The 17,483-nt window shown below is 33.7% G+C and overlaps 1 protein-coding gene across 1 annotated transcript in view; it reads left to right on the forward strand.

Moving 5' to 3' along the window:
• LOC149421596 (uncharacterized) overlaps positions 1-17,483 on the forward strand; it is a 228,157-nt gene that overhangs the window by 164,401 nt on the left and 46,273 nt on the right. The window lies entirely within an intron of this gene.

Raw genomic sequence — 17,483 nt, forward strand, 5'->3', positions numbered from 1 at the left:
ACGCGGTCCTTGATACCTGCGCCCGGTGTCGAGCCCTCAGGTTGAGGCTGTAGCTACCTCCCTCTTCCCTCCAGCCCTCATTCCTCAGTCCTCAGTCCTCTAGTCATAGTCCTCTCGCCCCCTCGACTCCGCAGAGACCCTCGACTTCCGTTTTTCACTCCTCGCGAGTAAGCTCGTTGCTGTTGTAGGTAAATTTGCATTTTGCGAGTCCGGTGCTTTAGTTTTTGCAGTGCTTAAGAGCACGACCCGCTGGAGCCGAGGACTTATCTGCGGTATCTCTGGACTTTGAGATAAACTGAAGAGATAAATAACCCAGATTCGCATGTGCTCCTGACGCTATTTATTTTTAATTTATACGAGTAATTTTAGTTAACGTGAACAATTTTCATAAATTATTGAAAACAATATTAGCGATTTCTAAACGAAAATCTGAAACATCTATGTGCGACATCTATTGACTTTTCTGCAAGTCTAGAATGAATATAATTTTTTCGGAATAACTTTATGGAGTAAAATCTCAAATTGTAATATTTAATTATTGAAGACAATATTAGCGATTTCTAAACGAAAATCTGAAACAGAAAACTCAGAAAAGGATGGGGTCACATCTAGGACTCGAACCCAGGACCCTTTTCTTTCCGGGACACCGCTCTACCACTGAGCTAATGGGACCCTATCCCCTTCGGTCACTTTTAACTGTATCATACTTTTCTCTTTCAGATTTTCGTTTAGAAATCGCTAATATTGTCTTCAATAATTAAATATTACGATTTGAGGTTTTACTCAATAAATTTATTCCGAAATATTTATAATTTTCATAAATTTAAGCGTATGTAAACTATGCCGAAATATTTTTCGTATCGAGGATTTTTCGGAGATCCGATTAATTTTTAATGTTAATGAAATCCTCTACACTGGAGATCCCAGTGATGATATCATTATCTCTATTTGTTACAAAAACGAGAGAAAATAAAACGTTTTTAATTATTTTATTACAAGTGCGGTCCCTGAAAAGTCACGCGATGTTATAAAATATTGGTGAAGCAGAAAGTCTTTAAAAAAATAATTTCCTTTTGAAAGATAATCAGAAATAATTTTCCTTTCATTACCGTTACTAAACTTGAATAATTACGACATCTGTTATAAATTCACAGTAAATATAGAAATATTCATTAATATACAAATATTCATTCATTAATTAAAAACAAAAACTGTTGGTGCCTACTTTATCGCTTGTCTGAATCGATCCCAAAATCTAATTCCAATTTAGAAAATCAAATGAAATCTATGTTCCAGAGTGCATTAAACCTGAGTTACACATAGATACAGATACACACCACCGAAATTATTATTTATTGTTATTCATTATTCATTACATACTTTTTTTCTGTCGTATATTATAATTAGATTGAATTGAGCCATAGGCTCCTTTTGCGTTTTAGAGTTTTTGATTTCACTTTATGTTTTGTTCAATTCTTGTATTTATTATGTTCAATTATACTTATTTATTTTGTCAAATTACACTTATTTATTATGTTAAATAATAATTATGTATAATTTTAAATTTTACTTATTTATTACGTTAAATTATACTTATTTATTGTGTTAAATTATACTCATTTATTATGTTAAATAATACTTATTTATTATGTTAAGTTATACTTATTTATTTTGTTAAAGTGTAATTATTTACTATGTAAAATTATACTAATTTATTATGTTAAATTATATTTACCTATTTTGTTAAATCATACTTATTTATGATTTTAATTTAGACTTGTTTATTATTTTAAATTATGCTTATTTATTATGTTAAATTATACTTATTTATTATGTTAAATTATACTTGTTTATTATGTTAATTTATATTATTTTTATAATGTGTAGTATATTTTTAGTTTTTTTTTTCATTCAAATGCGAACAGAAAACAAAACTTTCCAACAGCGTAAAACTCGTTAACCTTTAAATTGGGAAGTCCTTATTATCACAATGGTGCAGAAGTATCAGAGCCACTACGAAATACACAATGAAATGGGCCCATCCAAAAGGGTCGTTAGGATTTTACCTTTTATTTGCTTACTTGAATTTTATGGTTGAGAAAATACAGAAATTTTGCCTGTACGGTAAATATACAAGGTACGTACTTGACGCAATATGTAATAAAGGAGACGAATAAAATAAAAGTTTGCATAAACATGGTCAATCAATTATCTACAGCTATTGAAATAAGCAGATCTCTGGACATTGAATATTCACTTTCTAAGGACCCTGTCCCCGGCATCACATCTTCTACAGCGATATGGGTAAATTTGTTCATTTTTGCATTTTTTTCACATTTTTAATACAAGTAAATTTTACAAGAAATTTCACAGAAAATCCATTAAAACAATTTACCTACAAAGCTAGCGTTTTAAATTGCATATTGTTAAAGAAGAAATTTTTGATATTAGTGCAATTTCAATTAAGAGTATGATATTTTTTTCAATATACAAACTTTGTAATGGCCACCAAATAACTGTCTTCAAATTAACTCTTTCGCTTGAAATTGGCTTCGATATATTTTCTATTAAACTAGTACATAATTCTGTGAATAGTAGCTGAGTCCCAAAAAACATGTGTAACATTTTTTTTTTTATTTCAACCAAAGAATTATCTGATATTTCAAAAAAAAATCACTATCTCAAAGTTAATTCACTATTCAAACATTCTTCAGGCAGGTAGGTACCATAATATTGCAAAAATGCTAATATGAAAGATTAAAATAAACAAGACGATTTCATATAAAAAATAATCTTTATTGAACCGTTAAAATTGCCACCATCTTGAACCGGAAACGGAACGTACAAAAAAATGTACGCACAGACGAAATGCAAAAGTTTCGAGTTAAAACAGCACTTCGCTGCGCTCACTCAAATACGCAACAAGTACCAGTCACCTACTTTGTTATTTTAAATGAAATTTTACCTACTTCCCTCAACACTAACGCAATGTTTCAAAATGTGTAAAGCCACAATACAATGCAGAACTTTGTACTTCCCCTTTGTTTACTTTTATGAAACCTAAATACTCGTCTAACCCCTGAATTACTGTAGTAGACATACATCTAGGAGAATATATTTAAACATGGATCGGAACCATGGAAGCATGGAAGGCTTCCAATTTTAAAATAATGTGCCTTTCAGAACGCGTGTGTGTGTGTGTGCATAGTGCAATATTAGTGTGTAGTTATAGATAACCTTTTTGGCTGTTAAACTTTTTTCTCACGTTATCTAATGGCCGGCAAGCGCAAACCATATGCAAGCGTATTTTAATTTCGCATTTTAGTAGTCCCGCACTAATTTCATTTTCCACTTTACTGAATATTATTAACACTGTACTTTTTCTATCTCAGAACATAAAGCCGGGTTCACGATAGTAAATAATAAATTAATATTCTTGGTATCATGAGTACCTATTTTGAAGATTTATACAATTTTAAGAAAGACATGTTTTTACCGCTTTTCATTTTCGATGTACAGGGTATAACAGCACGTACACAAAGGATTTTAACTTGCGATTCCAGAGCACATTTTGGAGTATTTATTTATTTATATATTCCTTTAGATTTACACACACAGTACAATATGATACAAGATATAATTAAAATATTTTTAGTGATTATAGATTATTGTACCTTATCAGGTCGAAATTATTGGTTCCTAACTAGGCAAATTGCCCGTTCCAAGGAACCAAAATATGTGAAAGTAAGTGTGTGATTTGTCTATGTCTATAATATATCTCATTAATGTTTTAATTTGTGATGTTAAATCGTTACAATCTTATGATAGAATCGAACTTGAGCTGTTGTGTATGTTTCAATTGTTTATGAGCAATAATTAGAACAGTGGAAGATACATATAGTGTGTGATTAGTCTATGTCTATACTATGTAAAAATGTATAAAACGTGTATTTCATTTTGCAGTCCGGTGATATTTTTTTTCAATTAAAAACAAAAAAATTATGTTTCTATCACAAGTCACCGCGACGGGATCACGTGTCACCGTGATGCTGGAACGATACGGAGTGCGTATCGCGTGACCCGTTAGCCTGAACCCATACTGAGGATGTTTGCATGAGTTCGTATTTTCTTTCCGTCTATCCATACTGAGGATGTTTGCATGAGTTCGTATTTTCTTTCCGTCTATCCATACTGAGGATGTTTGCATGAGTTCGTATTTTCCTTCCGTCTATTCATACTGAGGATGTTTGCATGAGTTCGTACTTTCCTTCCGTCTATCCATACTGAGGATGTTTGCATGAGTTCGTATTTTCCTTCCGTCTATTCATACTGAGGATGTTTGCATGAGTTCGTATTTTCCTTCCGTCTATTCATACTGAGGATGTTTGCATGAGTTCGTACTTTCCTTCCGTCTATCCATACTGAGGATGTTTGCATGAGTTCGTATTTTCCTTCCGTCTATTCATACTGAGCACGTTTGCATGAGTTCGTATTTTCCTTCCGTCTATCCATACTGAGGATGTTTGCATGAGTTCGTATTTTCCTTCCGTCTATCCATACTGAGGATGTTTGCATGAGTTCGTATTTTCCTTCCGTCTATCCATACTGAGGATGTTTGCATGAGTTTGTATTTACATTTGAAAACCATGACGATTGATTTGGATACATTATAAATCAGGTTATGATTTTTTTTTAATAATCACATATTTGGAGAAGTTTCATTGGTGCGCTAAGTGACCGTGGTAGACGAAGAAACATATCATCTACGGAATTAATTAAGTTACTTTAATATGTTTATTTACAATATTTTGTGCTGTTTAAGAAGACATAGATGACACCAAATATATAATTGTCGGTAACCTAATCCAGAAATAGTGTAAATATGGAAGATAATACTAGTAATAATAATCAGCCACAATCAGAAGAAGAGAGACGGGTGCATTATGGATATACATTGCCGTGAAATTAAATGTAACTAAATTTTCCAATAAAATGATTATATTGTTTATTTCTTTTAATGTATCTATGAAATATTTTCCATTGAACTCCCTTTCAAATTCATTTTCTTATGTAAAATTAAGTTTCTTTTTTACGTCAGATTAAACCAACCTAGAACTAAATCCAGTATTCAAAAGAGAGATACATGTTATATTTTTTTGCTACTATTATTCTGTGGTTTCGCTGAAAAAAAACCTCACTACTTAATTTTCCAGACTAAACTGAAAATTGATGAGTTATTCCAGATTTTTCAATCTAAACCAGTTGTTCTGTGAACAGTAGACTAGATATGAAAACCAAAATTTCCACCGAAATCACAAAATTTTTAACTTAAATACCTACCTACTTAATTATAAACCATGCACACATTTTAAATAAGGAATTGTACAATCTGTCAAAAGAAAGTGACAATTCTTTTTTCACACTTTCTTCAGGCAGGTAGGTACCATAATATTTAAAAAAAATACAAATTAAAAAAAGACAATTTCACATCTGATAGAATAATCTTCACTGAACCATTAAACCACCATCTTGGACCGGAAACGAAACGTACAAACAAATCTACAGACATACGAAACACAAAATATTGAAGTTAAAACGGGACTTCGCTACGCCCAGTCAATAAATATGATCGCCACCCTTAAAAGCAGGTGAATGAGAAACATAACATAAAATGGTAAAGATTAATCGCAACGTTCATCCCTTACACCACTCCCCTACCTCGAGGGTGAATGTGTCTCGGTCTCCCTGTGGAAATGGAGGCTATTTCGTTTATGATTGTGCCTGGAATGACGTCACAGGGGGTTGTGGTACTATTACTACCCCAACTGCCTTTTCCCCTTCCGGCCAACCCTCTTTACCCCGTTAGTATGTAGGCTTTACTTTCGCTTCGTTGTGATTTCGTTATGGAATAACCTTGGTTTATAGGGCTTTACAGTGGAGTTCCTACTAATATTTTATTTATATTGTTTTCATTGAGGTATAAGACTGACTTACGCAACTTTTAGTAAAATTCGAATATATTATACTAGTATTCTTGAACAAGTATTCTATATATCCAAATGTTATAAATATCTAAGGCAAATGAAGGTGCATGAACATGTGTTCCGGTATATTAGGAATTTATTAAAACTTTATCAAGAAACCGGATTACCGGATTGAAGAGATTCTTAATAAATTAGCAATACTAATTTTTCTCCGTGTATGAATGTGTTTAGACCTATTTACGATGGTGGTACATAAATTAGTTATAAGAGTAAGCTATTTACGATAATGGCACACAAATCAGTTATAAGAGTAAGCTATTTACGATTGTGGTACACAAATTAGTTATAAGAGTAAGCTATTTACGATGGTGGTACACAAATCAGTTATAAAAGAAAGCTATTTACGATGGTGGTACACAAATCCGTTATAAGAGTAAGCTATTTACGATAGTGGTACAAAAATCAGTTATAAGAGTAAGCTATTTACGATGGTGGTACACAAATTAGTTATAAGAGTAAGCTATTTACGATGGTGGTACACAAATCAGTTATAAGAGAAAGCTATTTACTATGGTCGTACACAAATCAGTTATAAGAATAAGCTAATTTAATCGTTTATCGGACTACTTTGGAAGCAAGTTGTTGGTGTAGTTCGTTTATATCGACCGGTCGGTGGCCGAGTTGACATCGCGTTTGGGTCCCACCCAGGCGTAGTGTGTTCAATTCCTCGGCTGGCTAAGTCCTCTATCACAACACAAGCAACATTTTCAGCTTACTGTGGTGTTAGTAGGAAATTTTCAAATATTGTCAGGTTATTCGTAACCCGGAAATGTTTGTCTTTCTTTTTAAAAAAATATGTATATATAATATCGTTTTTAAGTGTAAAGAGAAAGAATTTGAATATGTTGGAAATAAGTTATTGGTTTTGTTCGTTTATATATTCTCGTTTTTAAGTTAAAAGGGGGAATTTGACTATCTTAAAAGTACATAATATCATTATTCAATTTCGTTCGTTTGGATTACCCAATGATGGAAATAGAAATTATATATCATGATTGTGTTTTGAGCTCCTTTGCAGAGATACAGTGGCAATTGATTGATCATCCCGTTTTCCTTCTACACCGATATAAATCTACCAAATATTATTATTGGTATAAGAAAACACCCAAAAATAAATTGAACCTAATATTTTCCCTTTCAGCAAATAAAAAAAACATAGAAATTACGCAACATATTATTTACAATCCAAGACGAAATAAAAATTATCTTTATTTATTTTATTATCTATTGCAACGTTCTTTCTTACGTTATTACATCATTTTCCCGTCTTTTTCGGTCCCCTACAGTCCTCCCCTCGTGTTTTTGTGTGACCTGACCTAGATGACCTACATAATATGTCATTATTCATTATTTATCTCCGTTTTCTCACACAATAGAGGAAAAAAAAATATCTCGAGCATTTCTTTTCCAAATTTTTTTTTTTTGCGTAACTGTATTTGTTTTTTTGGAAAATATTTTTGATGCATATTTGAATCATTTTAATGAAATTATAAAAATGAGCAGTGAATAGTGAACATAAGTATTAATGTGGTCACCAAATAATATTTATAATTGATATTATTCCTATTGGGGTCCAGTGGGCTGGCTCTGACATAGTTGGGAGAAACGACTACTGCGCCGCCCTGGTTAAAGACCCCCATTCAGGATCGAAAATTGGCTTTTACCGTGTTTCGTGAGCAGATCTTAATAGACAGGTACGTCCCTATATTTTTCTTCGATATCCCTTCTTTATTCCTTCCCCTCCCCACTACCTTCAGCCGCACAACATACCGCGATTTGAGATGCCTCCAGATGGGATAGGAGCAGTTGGGTCTCTTGTACGTTACTCATATATATATATTGGAACTATTGAACAAAAATCGTGTTGTATTTACATTCAAATAAATGCTAACTTTGGAGACAATTTCCTTGGCATTAGAGCTTTCGATCTGAGGTTTTACTCAATAAAGTTATTCGGAAAAATAAATAAAAAAAACACTTTTGCGCTAAAATCGAGCGTTTCTTGACTCCGTTTGCCAAGCGATTTGTATATCTATTACCAATATTCGTAGTAAATATGGCACATTATATAGATTTATAATATAGATTTATTCATTTAAAATACATATACACTCTTAAAGATAGAAATCCATTTGTTAAGTAACATCAAACGGTCCGGCCGTTTCAAGGGATTTTTTAAAAGTATTTTTCGGGCTCCATATCAGAGGTGGCTGCTAAATTCAACCGTGGGACTTGTAAATGGATTTGTAAATCAATTTCAGACGTAGCTACTTTATTTAATTTCTCGTACACTTTCCTCGATAATTTCTGGCTCAATAATACTATTTTTTCGCATTAAAAAAATTACAACAATAATGCCTTTAAATTTTTCATAATTCAAATTAATTAATTATTTCAAGCAATAATTAGTCGCCTGAAATATCCATACAAATTGAAAATATCTCCCGAGCACAGACATAAGAATATATAGACTAGAAATTAAAGGTGAGGGGTAAAATCAACTGTTGAAGAACGAAGGGGGTAAAGCTGACTGTGATTCGTCAATAAATCAATCTGACAGTATATAGGCATCTCGCATTTTAATATCACCATTTAGTTCTTAAAAGTAAAATCTGCTTTTGAATGAATAGACATTTTTACATGGGAGCGCAAATTACTCGCCACGTTATGAACAAATTTGCGAAGTCCAAATTCGTAAAAAAAAAATTCTTCTATTTTCAGAGTCGAATATTTTGTTAACGTATTTAGTTAAGACACTTTTATAAGTGTTCATAATTTACTTCCCAGTAACAACGATGCGCACACTTGAGAATCGCTACATTCGACCAGATGTATCTCGATGTAATAGTATATGTTTCTACAACTGATTCATATTATACGATGTGAATAAGCTTAAAATGATGCTTACATATGGAATGTAATACGACAATTGGGTTTATTCTCTTTTTAACATCTATTTTTACACGTTTTCATATCACAAGCCACTATTTTGCTGTGTTATTTCATAAAATGCGTCGACCATAGCTCGACGCTAGTTCGAACAAGAATGATGACGTCACATTCTCAAGAGTCACGGGAAGCCATACGCGAGCCCAGCCGGCTCCAATGGAACCGGTATGGGGAGTGGGGAATAATACGCTTTTAATCACTTAGGGCAGGTCTACTAATATTCATATGTCTATGCTCCCGAGTAAGCCGCTGAGATGCCGCTGACGGGAATTGAACCCGCACTTTCTAATGTCCGGCCAGGTGCTCTGGACCACTGACCTACGTCGGCTTATTTCCAACACGCCAAATGATTCTATATGTACTAGTACTTCAATCAACAATGTATGAATATTTCAGGCGACTAATTATTGTTTATATTAATTTGGTATCCTTTGTGCCATGCATAAGAAACCATGTCTTATAAACATTAGTTTGTCATTAAAAAAATAATAATTCAAAAACCTGTTTATGCAAAAGTGGATTTATCGTCGTTAGTTTTCTTAGTACCCACCCGAATATACATTTTTATGAACGTATTTTGTATTTGAAATATTTTATTGACATATATAGATTTCGATGACCGGATAACTCATCAAAATCACAATTCCACACACCTATAAAAAGTTATGAAAAGTGTTGAAACAAAAACTAGGTTAAATCGGTTACATATGTTACACAGATTTCATTGTATCCGAAACCAGAGCATTAAGGTATCTGTTGTGATTGGGAGTGCATATTTTAAATTTTTTTCGGAAAATTGAAAGCTTTAGACGAAAACATGTTTATCTAATACCTACTCAGAAAGGCAATTTTTTTCCTTGAAACAGTAACATCATTTCCCGTAATAAAGTTACTCCCTTCTCTGTAAAACATACATTTACTTTACTTCCACTGGGTTTAAATAAGCTTTGTAATAAAGCTTTTAACTTAGAATGTTTCCGAAATAATTTTGTTTCTTTGTTGACATCACAACCATAGAATAAAAATATATTTTCTGAGTTTACTAAAAATTACTAGAAGTCGTTGAATTTGTTTTGTGATTTACGTTTTAAAATTCAAATAAAAACATTGTTATTTGTTTACCATGTCAATCCTTTAGAAATATGCACTTTAAAACAAAATGATAACACTTAACTTAACTATCTGTTAAGCAAATTTACATTTCAAAGAGAATGACTTCAGCTTGATGCTTCCGTTCGTGAATATTTGTTTTGTCTCATTGCTCAACTTTAGGAACAATGTTGAGAAATGTTGAATGAACAATTCTTTTTCTGATAAGGTATACAAAACCAATGATGATCTAAAATGTAATATTGTTAAATATTCATGTATCTATATTCCTTATGTTACAATAAAAAATAAAGAAAATAAAAATAAGGAAAAAAATGTTATGATTATAAATTATATATTCGGATAGTTTCAGTGAGAATTAAAATTTAACATTGTACACATTGGTGTTGTAATGATCTGACCTTTCTACTTCAAACTTTTCCTTCTCTTCTTTCTACGATAAATTTTCTGTAAGTCCCATAGGAAACTTTTCCATAAGGCTTTGGTTATGTATATCCGGGGTAGGAATATCCTCCCTGTGGTCTTTATAAGCCTTTGCTCCTCTATTTATTACACACCCCTTCAAGTGTGTACATCCTAGATTGTCTACGTGACGTACGACCTTGAACGTACTCATTTCACGTGACGGGTAAGTATAAAAAGGCTTCACCGAACGTTGTGTTGGTTTTTTTGTTTCTCGGTTTAGAATCCTAGTTATGTATGTATGTGTGGTATCCCTCGGTTCTTTTGAGATAGAGTGAGTTGAATCCATTACCGCTGTGTTTTAAAACCATTTCACAAACCTTATCTTCTAAGTCGCCTGCTCCCCCAACTAGCTACGCGATTCTATCTATCGTAGGGTTATGTGAGTATAATAAAGTGTTAGATTTTATATATGTGATATACATACGATAAATTTATGGTGTTAGTTGTCGGCGCCATCCATGTATATATTTTGGGAGGGGAAGGAGAGGAAAGGAAATGATTTTTTTTCAAGCTAAGATTGACTCCTCCTCTTACCAAACAAAACTGATGGATGATAATTTGAGCAAGGCGATCGATATCTGCGTGTCTGGATATCACAACCGGCCGGGTCTCCCCTTGTTCCAAATCGGCAACCTTCACGCCAGAATAAAGAAAACCAGGTCTCATCACCAATTTCAGAATTGCCCCAATCTCAAACACCTCCAGGAAAATCTACTTTACTGAGTGTAGAAGGGGAAAACCATGACATCCCTTGTCACGAATCTAGTCGCGAGAATGTGACACGCAAGGTCCTAAGTTACGTGCCACCTCCAGAAAACGTTGTAACTCCCACGCCGTCGGGGATTTACATCCCTTTCTAGGTCAATACATAGGTAACACACGACGATCTTGTCGACATTTTGCCTGCTTATTAACGATAGGTTGTGTGCCTACCCATTCAGCCAATTATCATGTGAGATATATGTAAGGTCTACTCGAAATGCCAAATTTAGGATGAGGACTGTCTGTATTTTAAAATTCGGTTCTAGTAATTATTTTATGAGGTTACTAGCATCCTCGTGTATTAGGTATGGGTAACTCCTACTGAATACCTATCCTCTCAGGTAAGGTATAAACGGATAATTGGTTTGATGTTTTGCATTTAATTTAAAGAGGCTGCCTACCTCTCGAAAGATACCTGTTGAGAAAAGTTGTTCGGTTGGTAGTTTTATTTCGGAGATTACCATCTCCCTCTTTTGACTTTAGATTTGTTTTTGTGCATCCCAACTCGTAACTTAGAAAGTCAAACAATAGATGAAAAGTATTAAATTAGAAAGTCAAATAACAGAAGAAAAGTTTTCATTTTGTTCCGTCTGGTTGCATCCGATCGCTTTCAATTTGGGACGGCATACGCTAGCAAAACTTCCCCCTTTGACTGACTGTACCTGCGTCTTGTCCTATATATGAAAAGGTCGTTGACTCGTCTCTCGCTCACAGCTGATTGACAATGCGTCTAGCATATCCCTTCTTATGGGAAGATTATTTGGGTTGCAGGCGTTGCAAACTCGGTTCCTGTACCTCGGTTGTATCCTATTATTAAAAGGGTCCTCTGAAATTTAATAAATAATATAAAAAAACTCACCCTGTTAGTCACCTCCAAATCCTCGTGTGAAACTTACCTGGTTACACTATATAGCTAAATCACTTTAATTTTCGACCTCCTCCCTACGCTTATAAAAGGGTAATTAAATATTCCTGTAAATAAAATTGTACCTCCCTAATCTGTTAGGATTCGAACCCACAGTTAATAATCTATTTGATTCTCTGGTTTTCGGTCTCCGTGGATAGAATGCCATCTCGCCAAATCAATAACTTAGCCCGATTAAACACTTCCTGCCTTTAAGTACATTCACTCTATTTTAAAAACGCAATCATTATTTTTATTATTTTCATGTTTTTAAGACAAGCAATCTAGTTCGAACTGTATACGAAATCACGTTTAAATCAACACAACTTTATAACACAATCGCGATTGCACAACACCTGGCGCCCCTGAGGTGGGTTTTTACAAAACGGCGCTCTACAAATTATCCAATTATTATTATTGTCATTATTATTAATTGTTTTCCCACTGAGTCGAACCACTTTCACTTCACACAAACACCGGATCAATAATCTTTCACTTTAATTCAATATTCCGCAATATTCTCTAATACCATTTGAATTCAATAATTAACTGTAACTTCAAACAACACTTCTGATTTGTATCCCTTTCTCGGGGCTGTCAATGCACCCAAGTTCAAAACTCGACTGTCTGTATTTTATCCCTTCCTGTGGAATGTGTTCACTTAAGGCCTGTCTGTCAATAAATCTCCCGTCGTTGTCTAAACAAATTTTTTTTTTGAGCACGTTCGTTTCGTTTATTTTATGTGAGTGTCCAAAACATCACAGTGTGTCAACACCGGGTTGTTGTTTAAATCTAAAAAGCTAACAAAATTTGATCAGCGAGAAACGCAATGAATCATTTTCTATCTCTAATGTTGAAAATATCATACAAAAAGTTATTTTGCTACTTTATAGATGCAAAACCATCAATCAGACAATCCTTACTTCAGTTGTGTGTCTGTTGAATTTACGTGTCATTTTCAAAATTTGAGCAATAAAGCACATCTTTAGTATTATAAGTGAAAATTATTTTGATTGTCTTTTCAAAATTAGAATTATAACATCCATTTGAATTTTAGGCGCTAGACATAAATAATAAACGTCAAAACGTGAACCTGTCGGAATAAAATACCAGGAGTACAGAAATGTTATGGGGAATATTGTGTTAAGGCGATGCAATACGTAGTAATGCAAAATCATGTGTTTTTGGTTTGAAAATTTGGTCACCTAGAAATGTTTCAGATGCTTTAATTAAATACTGCGAGTAGAATACATCTTAGCCTTTAAAATAATCGAGTATTTTTTAGATTCTCATTAATGTTTTAATTTGTGATGTTTAATCGTTACAATCTTATGATAGAATCGAACTTGAGCTGTTGTGCATGTTTCAATTGTGTATGCGCAATAATTAGAATAATGGAAGATATATATGGTGTGTGATTAGTTTATGTCTATAGGTACTATGTCTATTTATTATGTGACGTTTTTTAACATTTTTTCAGATTCTCCTCTACCCAGTCCAATCAACCATTTAGTTATTATTGGGTCTTTGTAGGAAATATCACAAGTTTTTATGTTTAATTCAGGGGGGATTTTGTTGTACAGTTTAGGTCTCAAGTATGTGTGTGTCTTTTGATACTTTGCCGTATTGCTCGTACGGATCATAAGATCATTTCTGGTGTGGCTTCTTGTGATATGTTTATGGTCAATTTTATTAATATTGTCTAGATTTTTATGTACATGGATATTAACCTTTTTTATATAGTTTTGACGAACATCAAGTACATTAAATTGTTTAAAGAGCTTATCACTAGAGAACCTATATGGTTTGCGCATTATGACTTTAATTATTGATTTCTGGGCCTTCATAAGCGGATCTTGAATTGATCTTCCTGATGCTCCCCAGCCAACAATACATTAAGAGGGGGTTGTACAGTCCGAAATATATTTTTTTTAGATCTACTTTTCTAATTATGTTTCGCACTGCAAAGAAAATATGAGTCAGTTTTCTTACCCTAGTTGTAAGATTGTCAATGTGATAATTCCACTTAAGATGATTGTCTATTATAACACCTAGGTACTTGATGTTTTTCGCACATTCAAGATCTTCACAATTGCAATTAGGTTCAGTATTATAGGAGTTACAGTCATGATTGTGTGTTTTTATTATGTGTGTTGTACTCGGTTGTCCCTTTATAGTTGAGCTGAATCTCATGTATTTGGTTTTAGAAGTGTTCAGTGTTAGTAGATTTTTTTGAGCCATTGTTTTATCACATTAATTCCACTTTCAGCAAGTTTCTGTCCAGTCCAGTCATCTCCTTCAAAGATAGCTACCGTATCGTCTGCGAATGTAATAATTTTTCCACCGATCGGTAGTTCGCACAACTCATTGATATAGATTATAAATAGAAGGGGTCCCAGTGTTCTTCCTTGTGGTACACCAAAGTTAGTGCCTAGTGAGTCACTCAAAGTTTTACCAGTTTTGAGTTGCTGGCTTCTACCTTCTAGGTAACTCTTTAGCCATTCGTATGGCATACCTACAATTCCAATATTTTGTAGTCTTTTGAGGAGTATTTTATGAGAAATTGTGTCAAAAGCCTTGGCTAGGTCTAAGAATATTGTGAAGTTTTTCTTTCCACGATCTATATTATTAGAAATATGTTCTGTGAGTTGTGCTATGGCGTCGTCCGTACCTCTCCCCGATCGAAAGCCGAACTGATTTTTGATTAAAAGTTTTCTGTTCTCTATGTAATTAAATCAATCGACTACTTTTCGAGTTTTGTGAGCACAAAGATACGGAGGATGAATTTTTATAAATAAACATTAGACACCAGTTAGAATTTAACTCAACCATTTGGAATACATTTTATAATATAAGACGTTATCCTGCCACAGATCGCCTTCTATGTAGGGGAGTTAAAATTAGAGGTTGTATTTATTTTTAGGTGAAAAATCTTTTTGAAAAGAACTGAATTTTTTTTTAGGTTTTGACACAGCGCCACCTATCAAGTCCAAAACTATCCTCTATTTTAAGCTGGAACCAATACACATTGACAAACTTTCATTGAAAACGGTTGGACGGTTTTGGTGATTAGCGTATACGAACACAGTGAACGTTTTAATATAATTTATAAATTATCGTGAACCTGCCGAGGATACGAAAAAAATACCAGGAACACAGAAATATGATTGGGTATTTCTACTTAGTTATTATTATAAACGTGTATATTGCTCAGTGACACGTAGATGTTAAAAATCAAATAATAAGTAACGTTTTTACTCAATTTGCTCAGTATACATGTTTCTTTTTCTTCTCTGAAAGTGAGCTTCCTCAAATAATACTGAATAATTCAGGATTTTGGAAACGCGGTCAGTTCTCGAAAAGGTTCTTACATCATCAAATATCCGGTATTTGCCGAACCATTGACCAAATCAATCCCTTGTTCTAGGTCCGGAACCTAGATTATGTACGTTTATTATTCTGAAACTATTTGTAGTTGTTGAATTGCTAAAGTTCACGCGTGGCGCTAGGTTAGTGTTTATTTGGCAATTAGTAGAAACTACAATTAGGGTGTACGTATTATTCAATTAGCAATTAACACGGCAGCAAGGTGCCTCAGGTAGAACACGCAAACAGAAATCTGCATTCGATGAATAACTTATAAAGGTGGTTTGTAATTATGCGCTAGGGAAGCTCAGAAATGAAAAAAAATAGTGAAAAAGAGTACGCTAGTGCGTTCTAATATCTTGTCAAATCGTGTTCCACTAGCGATAATCGGTGAGCACTGTGAGTAGACCGGATTTTTGTAGTTTCCTGTCAGTCGGCGAGCAGTCGGTCTGCGGAGCGCAGAGAGCGTTGCAGCCTGTTTTTTTTTCATAACGCGTCAATGGCTGAGTGAAAATTAAAAAAATATATTTTATATGAACCCTACAAGATGTATTGAAGTTTCGCTTGCCCTTTCTTAATACGTATAGGCAGTGGCCATGTTTGGTCGATTTACGTGACCTATTGATTGACCGGCAACCGGGCAACTAAGGACAGTGGTAACTGAACACACTTTAACATGCTCTCAAGTGACAGTCATGAAAAGTGATAAAAACTAGGTTAAATTAGGTTTGGTTAGGTTAGGTTAGGTTAGGTTATATGTCAATTTTCAGGAGCAGGAGGACCAGTAACCATATAATATCAATGATTTGGTGCCTCCCTCTCCTCTTGCAAAACACCATATAAATCTTTTTCAAATGATTGTTTTTTACAGCAACACGAAATAAACACCTTTCCTCTTTATTTTATGCAATCATTATGATGCCAACTGACGAAATATCAACCTTACGCGGAGAAAAATGAGTACTGCTGATTTATTAAAATCTTGTTAAAAAGGTGACATCATGCCATTTCCCAATAACCCATCAGTACTTTCACAATATATCGGAACACTGTTATTATGTAATTAAGAAGCGCGACGTTAGTATTTTTATGAACACGTGTTCCAAGTCGCTAAATCACATTCGTGTTTTACTGGTGGTTTATTTGAAAGTCTGTGAATTCATTAATAAAAGGCCTGCAGTCCCGTTTTTAACAGGAATACGAATAATTTGAAGAGATTTGTAATAAATTAGCAATATTTTATTCCGGTAGATTTTCTCCATGCACCATTTCTTAAGATTCTAATTTGGGTAGCCTGGAGCCTAAGGCACCTTACCTTATCAGAGCAATAATATCTGCTTCCGCTTTCCTATCTATAAAATAAGGGTCTCTTTGTAATAAAGATAAATGAATTTATTTCTTAATAATTTGATACAAGTATTTTAAATCGCGCTGGGTTTTAGTGAGTGAAACGAATAATGTTATTTTGTTCAGAGCGTAATTAACAACAGAAAGCACATTAAATTATTATAATAAGTAATACCAAAAATAGAATTACGAATAGATAATACTTAGTTTAAGGGTGCTATGTTGAATTGTGTTGTGCTTCACACTCTGCGCGCTATTGGTTTTCCTGTGTCGTATTCAATGTAAAACGAATTGTGAACGAAATCCTTGGTTATCAAGGTTTTTATTTATTTTTTATATATTTGTTGGGAAGTAAGAGCATCACAGATGCACTCATAGAGGGCAGTGCATAGAGCTTGCGTGTAAGTCCGCAAGATGGCAGCTAGTAGCCAGTAGTCGCCTGGACCAGTTAGAATGCTCCCACACAAACTTAATGTTTCAGATCCCATTTAGCCAACTTCTAGTTAGGTCGACTATCGAGTCACCATTGTAATACG

The sequence above is a fragment of the Hesperophylax consimilis genome, chromosome 8, assembly GCF_061612785.1.
Source record: "Hesperophylax consimilis isolate HC1 chromosome 8, BYU_Hcon_1.0, whole genome shotgun sequence".
Classification (NCBI taxonomy): domain Eukaryota; kingdom Metazoa; phylum Arthropoda; class Insecta; order Trichoptera; family Limnephilidae; genus Hesperophylax; species Hesperophylax consimilis.